Raw genomic sequence first — 12,131 nt, forward strand, 5'->3', positions numbered from 1 at the left:
ATTACTTAAATTAAATAATGTCCAATGAAACATTTTACACAAATAAAAACAATAACAAATGCAGAAAAAAATTATTAAATAAAAACAAACATCCGAATTGTTCTATACCGACTTATACAAAAACATATTTTATATATATATTCAAACACACACACACACACACACACACACACACACACACACACACACACACACACATATATATATATATATATATAATAAATTTCTTTCGATAAGGTTTTATTTTTATTATTATTTCCCACCTATAATTTTGATTACATTTTTAATGGACTTATTATTATTATTATTATTATTATTATTATTATTATTATCATCATTTTCTGTAAAATTCTTAAAAAAGAATGTAAAAATCTTTGAAAGCAGCATTGCACATGCATGCGCGCGAGCGCGCGAGCGTGTGTGTGTGTGTGTGTGTGTGTGTTTCTTCCAAATAATAATGTAAACGATCTGTTAAAAAAATGTGCCCACGTGAGTGTTCTTTTTTTTCAGTGTGTGTGTGAGGAGATGTTTGGTTTGGAAAACGCGGTGCAGGATTCCGAGTGTTTGAATAAAGATGGATTTCTTTCCCAGTTAAACACCAGTGTGAGATGAACTGCTGTCTCATTTCACGGCTTTCACGCGCTCGACAGTGTTTATATAAATATGAAAGATTATACAAACACGTGAATTCAATGCAAACCCGCTGAGCTGATGGGGTCTGAACATCTGAACGATTCCTTTGAATTATATTACATGGTAATGATGTATTTTTTGGGTCAGTGGGTTCGTCAATATGTGTGTGTGTGTGTGTGTGTGTGTGTGTGTGTGTGTGTGTGTGCGCGCGCAAAGCGATTCGGATTTCTAACCACGAACACACTCAGAACACACTCGACCTTGAAAGCAAGAACAAGGCTGTGATGTTTTTTTTCTCCTCTGATGACAGAAATAAAAACACATGTACATTTCCCGTTTATGTATTTGATCAAATCTGTTTCAGTTCTTCATCAATGGCGTATTTTATTTTTTGTTATGATGCATTAATGATGCATTTCTCTTCAGTGGAGGCTTCATCCTGGAAAGGGTTGAATCTGGAGTCTCTTTTCTCCCATCACCCTGATCCTTTTTGCTCTCCAGATCTGCCTGATCCATCCTGATGTTCTTCTGTATAGAGTCTCATCACTCGCTGTTGCTGAGGATAGTTCATATGGACAGCCTATAGATACCTGAGATTACCTTGAATGGTGGCTCCTCATGGACAGGATGAAGATACCTGAGATTACCTTGAATGGTGGCTCCTCATAAACAGGATGAAGATACCTGAGATTACCTTGAATGGTGGCTCCTCATGAACAGGATGAAGATACGTGAGATTACCTTGAATGGTGGCCCCTCATGGACAGGATAAAGATACCTGAGATTACCTTGAATGGTGGCTCCTCATGGACAGGATAAAGATACCTGAGATTACCTTGAATGGTGGCCCCTCATGGACAGGATGAAGATACCTGAGATTACCTTGAATGGTGGCTCCTCATGGACAGGATGAAGCTACCTGAGATTACCTTGAATGGTGGCCCCTCATGGACAGGATGAAGATACCTGAGATTACCTTGAATGGTGGCTCCTCATGGACAGGATGAAGCTACCTGAGGTTACTGTGAATAGCGGCTCTACATGGACAGTCTGAAAATCACCTGAAATACTTCTCATAAACTACAGCATGTGGACAAAAGGTATTAGGACCCCTGACTTTTCCAGCCATGTGTGGTTTCTCCCCAAACTGTTACCACAAAATTGGATTCACGAAATTGTACAGGAGATTTGTGGAGGTGGTAGAATTACATTTTTACTTTCCTTTCCTTCACCAACATGCTGCCACTTTTGGGCCCTTGGGCAAGGCCCTTCAACCCCTTCTGCTCCAGGGGCGCTGTATCATTAATGACCCTGCACTTTCACCAGAGCTCTTTTCTAATCTGGTATATGTGAAGAATGTATATAATCTTCAAAGACTGAAGACCCCAAAGCCAAAATGATAAAGTATTGGGCAGACGCTCTTATAAGGTGCGACTTTCAATTTTTTTGTTAAGAATTTGAGAAGTAAGGGTCTTGCTCAAGGGCCCAGCAATGGCAGCTTGTCAGCGGTGGGATATGAACTCATGACTTTCTGATCACAATATTGTATCAGTAGGAAGAGTCTATACTCGGGGGTGACCACAAATAGTCAAAGATTCAATTCAATAGGAGGAGCCTGATTCAACTACCAATCACAATTGAATCTTGTTTTGAAATGAGGATCATACCATTTTGGTTATATGGGGGTGTCTGATTTCACATAGAACCAGTTATTGAGATTGAAATATTTAACAATGTCAGGGAGATTCTGTTATATATTCTGTTCAAATTTATTTAGTAAATGAATTCTTCATCAATGTTGCACTGTACTTGTGATGTCACCCAGACGATTTAGGCGAGTTTTAATTCGATTATCAAGTCAAATCAAATTAAATTTTATTTGTCACATACACATACATACAGAGTACGACATGCAGTGAAATGCTTTTTACGACGGTTCGGCATGAGAGAATAGAATGAGGAGAAAAACAGAAGGCAGATAAATAAAAAGTATAAACCTATAAAATATAAAATATATAAAGATATATGTGAAAAAAAGTGTATATACGAGGATGCGTATGACAGTAAAACAGTCAAATTTAAGGTGTGAAAAGCAAATCCTGTCTGCATTGTGGCCTTTCTGCAGTTTTTTATTTATTTTTCAGCCAAATTATTGTTTATGTTTAGCCAAAATCCTTTTTTTTTAATACATTTTCTTTTTATTTCACCTTCGTGCAATGTTCAGTACATCGTGACTTTAAAATGTTTTTTTTTTTTTTTTTTTTTTTTTTACGAATGTTTATCCACGTTGCCTTTTATTCTAATCTCCTTTAATAAAGATTATAAAGCATTGTCTGTTTATCTATCAATTTATAGGCAGTTTTGGTCAATTTGTTATATTTCTTTGTGGTGTGTGTGAAAGAAAACAAGTTTTCTTACCCATTTGTTTACTATCTGGTGTCGTCCCCCAACACACACACAATATGACTGTAAGTTGGCTATAAGTGAGATTTGATTCGATTATGTAAATCCTTAATCGGGGACACGCCCAATCTTTACAAATGTACTGACAGAAAAATACACTATGAAACTTATATTTAAGATATTTGTGTGCAGTTAAAATTTAATTGATGTCCTTTATAAACATATTTAAGGAGAGAGGAAGTAGAGGGACAGAGCAAACAGAGGACAGAGCAAACAGAGCAAACAGAGGACAGAGCAAACAGAGCAAACAGAGGACAGAGCAAACGGAGGACCGAGCAAACAGAGGACCGAGCAAACGGAGGACCGAGCAAACGGAGGACAGAGCAAACGGAGGACAGAGCAAACAGAGGACCGGGCAAACAGTGGACAGAGCAAACAGAGGACCGAGCAAACGGAGGACCGAGCAAACGGAGGACCGAGCAAACGGAGGACAGAGCAAACAGAGGACCGGGCAAACAGAGGACCGAGCAAACAGTGGACAGAGCAAACAGAGGACCGAGCAAACAGAGGACCGAGCAAACAGTGGACAGAGCAAACAGAGGACTGAGCAAACAGAGGACCGAGCAAACAGAGGACCGAGCAAACAGAGGACTGAGCAAACAGAGGACTGAGCAAACAGAGGACAGAGCAAACAGAGGACTGAGGCAACAGAGGACAGAGCAAACAGAACCGAGCAAACAGAGGACCGAGCAAACAGAGGACCGAGCAAACAGAGGACTGAGCAAACAGAGGACAGAGCAAACAGAGGACAGAGTAAACAGAACTCAATCATGAAAACAAAGACAACAGTGCAACATGACTCATACACACTTTTTGCCAATTAAGTGTGAATGGGAAACAGGTGTTGAGGAAATGCGTCTCGGAGAAGTGCAGTGGCTGATGGGAAACATAAACCACACAACACAAATCACTTTGCACTTTTATTACACAGAAATGCAAAAAAAAAAATTTCCCCAAATTTTTACAAATTACAAAAAAAACCCATTACATCACTCTATTTCTTTCCACCACTTTTTCCTGATAATGTTTTTTTCGAATATCAGAATATCAGCGAATGCTGGTTAGATAGCAAGATATTTTAATCAGTGGTCAAACAAGAGGCAATGAACATCAGGAGAACTGTTTTATAACGAGCAAGCTCGTCTGTTTTTTAACCAATCACAAGTTAGATTTGACACACAGGTTTCTATTGGCCCAGAAGATCGATCACACAGATAACGTTAACGCAAAGCGAAAGTAACAGCAACATAAATACAAGAGTTTTACTTCTTGTGTCCGTTCCCTCTCGGTGATTTGGGTTTCCTGTGGGTGAATCCGTCTGGAACTGGTTTTTAACTGGCCAATGACGATATTTTGAAATCAGAGCAGCCGATGACTGATATGTAATGCAAATTTTTTAGCTGAAATTTTTGTCAGATTTTCTTTTTTTCTCAATCTCATAAAATATAACAGTTAATTAATAAGAAGTGATTAACACAAGAAGTAAAAACACAAGTCTTTTCAGTGTCTTTGTTATCAGGTTTTGATACTTAAGTCTACATGCAGCATAAACTACAGCTGGGCACAGACTCGTTACCAATGACCAGTTCTGATAAAGAGTTACTCTTATTTCTCTCTCCAAATGTTATTCTCTTTTTCTCTCTCCAAATGTTATTCTCTCATTCTCTCTCTCCAAATTTTATTCTCTTCTCTTTCTCCAAATGTTATTCTTGTTCTCACTCTCTAAATGTTATTCTTTCACCGAATGTTATTCTCTTATTCTCTCTCTCCAATTTTATTCTCTCATTCTCTCTCTCCGAATGTTATTCTCTCATTCTCGCTCTAAATGTTATTATAAAATAAGGCTAGATTAAGAAGGAAGAATAAGAACACACATCACGCTGATGGCTCGAATCGGATGCCGTCCTCTGTTTTTCGTCCGATTCTGCATGTCGAATCAGCAGCAGAGCGTGTTGGACAGAAAGAGAACTCCTATTGGCTGTTCAGCTAACCGAATAAGCACCTGAGAAAAAAATCTGAACTGACCGAAGCAAACAATGACAGAGTAAAGCTAAACAAATCCGTTAGTAATGATCGTGGCATATATTTACAGTTCCAGTTTCCTTGTTCGGACGCCAAATACAGACTACTGCCACCTGCTGGTATGGGAGAGTTCTGTTCTCTCATGCAATGTACACGCTAGTTGGCCATTGGTTGGAGTCTGTCTGGTGTGTTGTAGTGCAACTTTTTTGCCCTGACACAGGTGATGTGAGGCGACACCACAGTTAGCTTTCCTCAGAGCTAGTTCTTTGGCGTCAATTTGGTGTGGCTCTACCTCTAGTCTTACCATTTTCTTGGGTTTCTTTAAAAAGTTAGCAGGCAGAGGAGGACATCACAGGGTTATGCCAGTGGAAAGGCAATCTGCTAGCCACAACGGTGCTTAGCTGCTTGCTGATGCGCCTAATTTGCAGCACAATCGTCCGGTGACGATTAATAAAAAAATGCAAAAAAATCTTAGAAAAAGCTCAAACATTGCAAAAGCTGTGCTTACAATCCGAAATATTGGCACCTGAGCTGTGCAAGAATATTCCACAAAAAAAGTGAGGAAAAAAAACAAGAGAAAAGTAAAGTGCACACATACAGTGTAGGACGACTCGAGAGCCAGGCAGTGACGACCCGAAGAATCTGTAAACCTCAGTGTTTAGTAATCTACATCACCCGTTAGCCTGAGATGCTAAAAATCTGATATGCATTAGAAAGCTAGTTTAAGTTCATGCTAGTGCGTTTCCTTTAGCACTCATTTCTTGTTTTTTTTTCTTCGTTTCTCTGAAGTGTTGTAATAAATATATAAATATATATTTATATATGAAAAAATTTAAAAAAGATATATAAAGCATATAAAGCCAGCAATGGATTGCGTGACAATTCGTACAAACAGCGGTCTCATACATATTTACAAAACATTTATTTAGCTCATGAACGTGGAGTCTAGTTCTGTGGGATAAGCCTTCCTCTCTGAGACGTCTTCCTCAGCAGCTTCCTGTAGTCGTACGGATTTTCCTCGTCTTCCATAGCGAGCATTCTGGGAAGAGAGTCCCTGCAGAGAAGAGCAGATGAAGCTGTAAAAGGCATGGAGGATGTGAAGCAGGAGGATGTGTGTGGATTAGAGCTGTTTGTCCTTAAACTAATGAATGTGTCATCTTACTTGTGTCTGAATATTTTACTCAGAATGTGTCGTCAGGGTGAGACATGCAAAGTCAGATTCAAGGTTAAGACTCGACATGAGTAAGGATTCAAAATCAGGAGGGTGCTTAAGGTGTGTGTGTGTGTGTGTGTGTGTGTGTGTGTGTGTGTGTGTGTGTGTGTGTGTGTGTAAATGTGTTTAACTTAAATGTGTCTTATTTCACTTTGAGAATTTCTTTACATCAATGTGTGCCTACACTTTCTTCCTTCTTTCCTTCCTTCCTTCCTTCCTTCCTTTCTTCCTTCCTTCCTTTTTATCCATCCATCCATCTATCCATCTATCTATCTATCTATCCATCCATCCATCTATCCATCTATCTATCTATCTATCTATCTATCTATCTATCTATCCATCCATCCATAAAAGCTATTGTTAATCTCTGTCTTTCACTCAGTTTCTCTCTCTCTCTCTCTCTCTCTCTCTCTCTCTCTCTCTCTAAGCTCTCATTTATTCCAGCTGTTTTGACATTCTACAATTTCCCACTCCTTGATAATTTCTGTTCTCTTTTTTCCTTTCTGCCACTACATTTCTCTTTCTCTCGGTTCTTTCGCCATCTTTCTGTCACCACCTGTAGTATCTATCTATCTATCTATCTATCTATCTATCTATCTATCTATCTATCTATCTATCTATCTATCTATCTATCTATCTATCTATCTATCTAGCAGCAGAATTCTAGCTCTAATGAGCCGTATATAAAATAATGAAGGAAAGGAATGTGTAATTGTGATCTATTCAGTCAGCTTTGCTCCACAACACTAATACCAGCTGTAGGTGGTTTTAATGCTGGGAAGAGACTCTGGTATAAGGTGATATTCCAGATCCAGGTGTGGGGTCTTACATCATTTTAATAACCAACCCTGAGTATCACTTACTTATCAGACTAAATGTAGATTAAAATGTCTTACATCAATAATATGTACATATATATCACACTATTCATTTATTCATGAAGACTATGGAGTTTTTTCTCTCAGAGATGAAAAAATATCTTACCACAAGGCCAAATATAGCTTTTGTGTGAAATAAATAGTAAGAATATGTAGTATATTTGCATGTCATGAGATATCATGATCTTTGTCTGCCTCAGTGAATGAAAAGAAATTGGTATAAATGTATAAATTCAATATATATTGTAATATATACTATGCGTGTATATATATATATATATATGTGTGTGTGTGTGTGTGTGTGTGTGTGTGTGTGTGTGTATATATATATCATCCCCACATCCCTTTTGCTTTTACATGAACAAACAATGATTCATTTTATCCGTTAATATTTTCTATGCCATTTTACAGGCTTAAGGTTGGATGCTTGTGCTCAAGAAAAATCTGGCAACCTCACCAGTTTAAACTCCACACAAATGATTTTAATCGCTAATGTGAACATGGAGCTAAAGCAAATGACTTCAGCAGCTCCATAACCCGACTCTGAATCCCACAAACATTTCTCACAACAATGTTCAAATAAATCCTGGACTTTTTTAGCTTCTGAGCGCTCACCTGTCCTGGATTGGAGATTTAGGCGTATCAGATGTGGGCATCTCAGAGTCCAGTGTGTCTGTGTCTCCAGATGTCTCAATTGAGGATTTATTGGTGTTCAGACTCTGGTAATACTGATCATCAGTGTCCAACAGCTTCTTAGTGCTGGAGATTATTAAGAAAGAAATACACTTGCGTGAGTGTGAGGTCACATGACCAAGCTGCATGTAGCAGTTTCACTGGTATCTGAATAACTTCAGTGGGTTTCTCTGTGTCTTTGAACTAAATCAGGAGAGTGCTTAAGGTGTGTGTGTGTGTGTGTGTGTGTGTGTGTGTGTGTGTGTGTGTGTGTGTGTAAATGTGTCTAATTTCACATTTCTGTGAATCACAGTGTGCCAACTCTCTCTCTCTCTCTCTCTCTCTCTCTCTCTCTCTCTCAGCTCTCATTTATTCCAGCTGCTCTGACATTCTACAAATTCCTATCTATCTATCTATCTATCTATCTATCTATCTATCTATCTATCTATCTATCTATCTATCTATCTATCTATCTATCTATCTATCTATCTATCTATCTATCTATCTATCTATCTATCCATCCATCCATCCATCCATCCATCCATCCATCCATCCATCCATCCATCCATAAAAGCTATTGCCAAATCTCTTTTTCTCTCAGTTTGTTTCTCTCTCTCTCTCTCTCTCTCTCTCTCTCTCTCTCTGTGCTCCTGGTTGGTGTCTCTTATGTCGTCCTGCTTGCTCTTAATGATGCATATAAACTACTGCTGTCTTTCTCCATCTGTACTTCACTGAACCTGATGTCCCCAGAGTCTGTCTTTCACTGTGCGCACACACACACACACACACACACACACACACACACACACACACACACACATATAAAAGCTCACTTTTACTGCTAATACTTCAACCAGAAGCCTTTCAAGGATAATTATGAATGTTAAATACAGAATTAATATTCAGAACATTTTGAATAATTTAAATAATTTAAGTAATTTTGATTGCAAATTTTTTTACTGTTTACTAAAATAAATATGAAAGGAAATGTTTATGCATTTTTTTTCTTTAATGATACACACTTCCTGTTTGCTGCCACATTCATCCATTAGCTGTCTGTTTTCTGAGCATATGCAGAACTCACTCACCTCTGCTTCCTCGACCTCTTCTTGTCATCCTGAATGGACCGCTGTGGGAAAAAGACAACACACATGAGAGAGAGAGAGAAAGAGAGAGAGAGAGATAAAGAGAGAGAGATAGAGAAACCTAATGAGCCTAACAGGAAGTGGAGGTGAGGTGAGATCTTGAATATAAATATGAACTCACGTGGACGAGGTTGTAGTACGTCGAGTCTTCAGGAGTGTTTAGAGTCTTCGGTTTGGTGTTTCTGCGAGACACCCTTGTCTGCTGCGGTCCGGCTGAAGGAGAATGATATGAGACGAGACGAGACAAGATGAGGCATGATTGTTATGTTTGAGGTTCAAGATCCTCATCATAATGAATAAATAGTGTAAAACGGCTTAATGCCACATTTAGTTCCCATTTGCTGAACACTCAGGAGCTGCTCAGGAGCAGCTTAGTGGTGATGGAATTTAAACTCACAACCTTCTGATCAATAGTCCAACCTCATAACCACTGAGCTTCTACTCTACCCAGCTAAGCCATCATCTGGGCTCATGTAGCTGTAAGTAGTGTTCACAGGTGTGTGTGTGTGTGTGTGTGTGTGTGTGTGTGTGTGTGTGTGTGTGTGTGTGTGAGTGAGAGTGTGAGAGATAAAGAATGTGTTTAACTCACTCTCTTATTTTAAGAATTTATTTTTTCTTTCTTTCTTTCTTTCTTTCTTTCTTTCTTTCTTTCTTTCTTTCTTTCTTTCTTTCTTTCTTTCTTTCTTTCTTTCAGCTTTTAATTTTTTCCAGCTTTTCTGATATTTTACAATTTTACACAAACTGTTGGCGTGTGCTTGTGATTCTGTGATTTGTGATCATTCAGACACAATGATGTTTGGAAAAAAACACAATGATGTTTGGAGTAGAAGATCTCCTGCTACTGAGCTCTTTAGTCTTTAGAACACCTTTGGGGTGAATGTGATCTCCTCACCTCACCTCACCTGCATCAGGACCAAACTTTACTAACACCCTTATCCCTGAATGATTCTTACACAAATCTCCACAGAAATTTAGTGGAACATCTTCCCAGAAGAGTGGAGGTTCTTATAACAGCAAACGAGGACAAAATACGGAATGGGATGTTGAAAAAGGACATATGAATGTCATGGTAATCTGTCCACACACTTTTGTGTATATAGTGTATATTAGCATCTCTTTTATTTGTTATCGTAGCGTCAGTGGTGTGTTCTGAGTGCTAGCACAGAGCCAGGTCTCAGCAGGAGGATGGAGTTTGTAACCTGCCCACTCAAAGGTCATGGTTAATTCTCCATCACTCAGGGGAATGAAGCCGATTGAAAGTGTTCATATTAATGCCGGGCGTAATTGCGTGTGGTGTTGATCATGAAATATGATTAGCATTTAATGACCTTTGTCAAAAGGGAAAAAAATGAACGATATTCAAAAGGCCACCGTATTCCTCACGTCTCAGGACATGCAAGAATAATGAAGTTAGATTAGAATTGCATGTTTATTTTATTAAGTTGGACCTTTTTTATGACAAAAACGATCAGTCACGGTTAGAATTACCGTTTCGCACTCGTGTCATCTCTGATCAATTATGCAGAAGGAATAAATGTGTTTGTGTGTCACATTACATTGTTTTAGACGAATATGCTGATATTGTAACATCCAACATTGTTTGTGATAAATTTTTTATAATTCTCAGACTCTTAGACTCCTAGATCCTTCTCTTTCTTTCCCCATCCCGAGGCATCCTGAGGTTTGGCCAGCTCCAGTCACGTCCCACCTCATGAAGATTATGGACCTTTGAAGAAGTAGATGTCGAACTTGCAAACATCCCGAACCATCTAGAGACGTACCAGTGCCAATTGAATCCCGCTACGTGTGGAGTTTTGACATTGGACCTTCTAGAGTGTTTAAAGGCTCTGGTATGGAGAAGCTGGTGCTGGATCTGTGATGATCACAAATGTTGAGCTCAGTAGCTCCTAGTTTTATAACCATAAAGACTGTATAAGACTGTAGAAAGAACATCACTTATAATCTTATATTCCAGTACTCATGTTAGTCTCACTCTCCAGTGTTCTGTATTGTTGAAAGATTTATGATCAAACTCTTGATGTCACCCAAATGAGGATGGGTTCAACTTTTGAGTCTGGTTCCTCTCAAGGTTTCTTCCTAATAACAGTTTTTCCTTGCCACAGTCGCCACGGCTGCTCATCAGGGATAAATACACACCATTCATCTTGACTGTTGATTTCTTTGAGACAATGTCTGTTGTGAAAAGCGCTATAGAAATAAACTTGACTTGACTTGACTTGATCCTAGAAGTTTTTAAAGTCCACAATGGACAACTTTAGAGCATCCTTTTTTTCTTTCTCATCTATCATCTTGATGCAATTCAGTGAAAAACAGAGTTGTATAACAAAGCGTTTTTTCCGACGTCTAAAATAAACAACGTTCCTGTTTCCATGCTTGACATCTCTGGTGATGTGGACAATCAGGCATGGGCAAGGAGATAAATAAGAAAGAAAATCTAATGCTACTTTATTCATAGGCATTTGTGTGCCTTTAACTCTTTAGTAAATGGTTGGAGAACAAACACATACTGTATGGAGGGAAAAGTTAGCTGTCCCAATACTTTTGCTCATACAGCGTAACCTTTAGCGATGACGTATTCAATTATCCATTATTTATTTTTATTGAAAAGTTTCTTTTCTCAAATATTGAACAGATTCTTTTATTTGTCATTTAAATTTATAGCATTTACATTTGTCTCATCTATGGGATTGAGGGCCATGCTCAGGGGCCCAGAAGTGGCAGCTTTCCGTGACTGTGATTTGAACTCACAACTTTCAGATCCGAAGTCCAATGCCCTAACCACTAAGTTTCTACCTCCATACATAATTACTTCATTTAGCTCAGTGGTGCCTGTGGCTTACTGGAGGTCAAAAATAAAAGCCTGAGCACTGCCAAGCCGCCCCTGTTGGGCCCTTGAGCAAGGCCCTTAACCCTGTCTGACCTTGCGCTCTGACTCTAGTTTCCTAACAAGCCTGGATATGCACAGAAGAGTATTTTGCTGTGATGTCATTTGACATTTATTGCATTTGGTAGAAGCTCTTGAAGCAACTTACAATTAACTGAAAAGTTGAGGGTTGAGGGGCCGAAAGGGCTTAGTGTGGGTGA

Source organism: Silurus meridionalis, chromosome 4 (genome assembly GCF_014805685.1).
Source record: "Silurus meridionalis isolate SWU-2019-XX chromosome 4, ASM1480568v1, whole genome shotgun sequence".
NCBI classification, from domain to species: Eukaryota; Metazoa; Chordata; class Actinopteri; order Siluriformes; family Siluridae; genus Silurus; species Silurus meridionalis.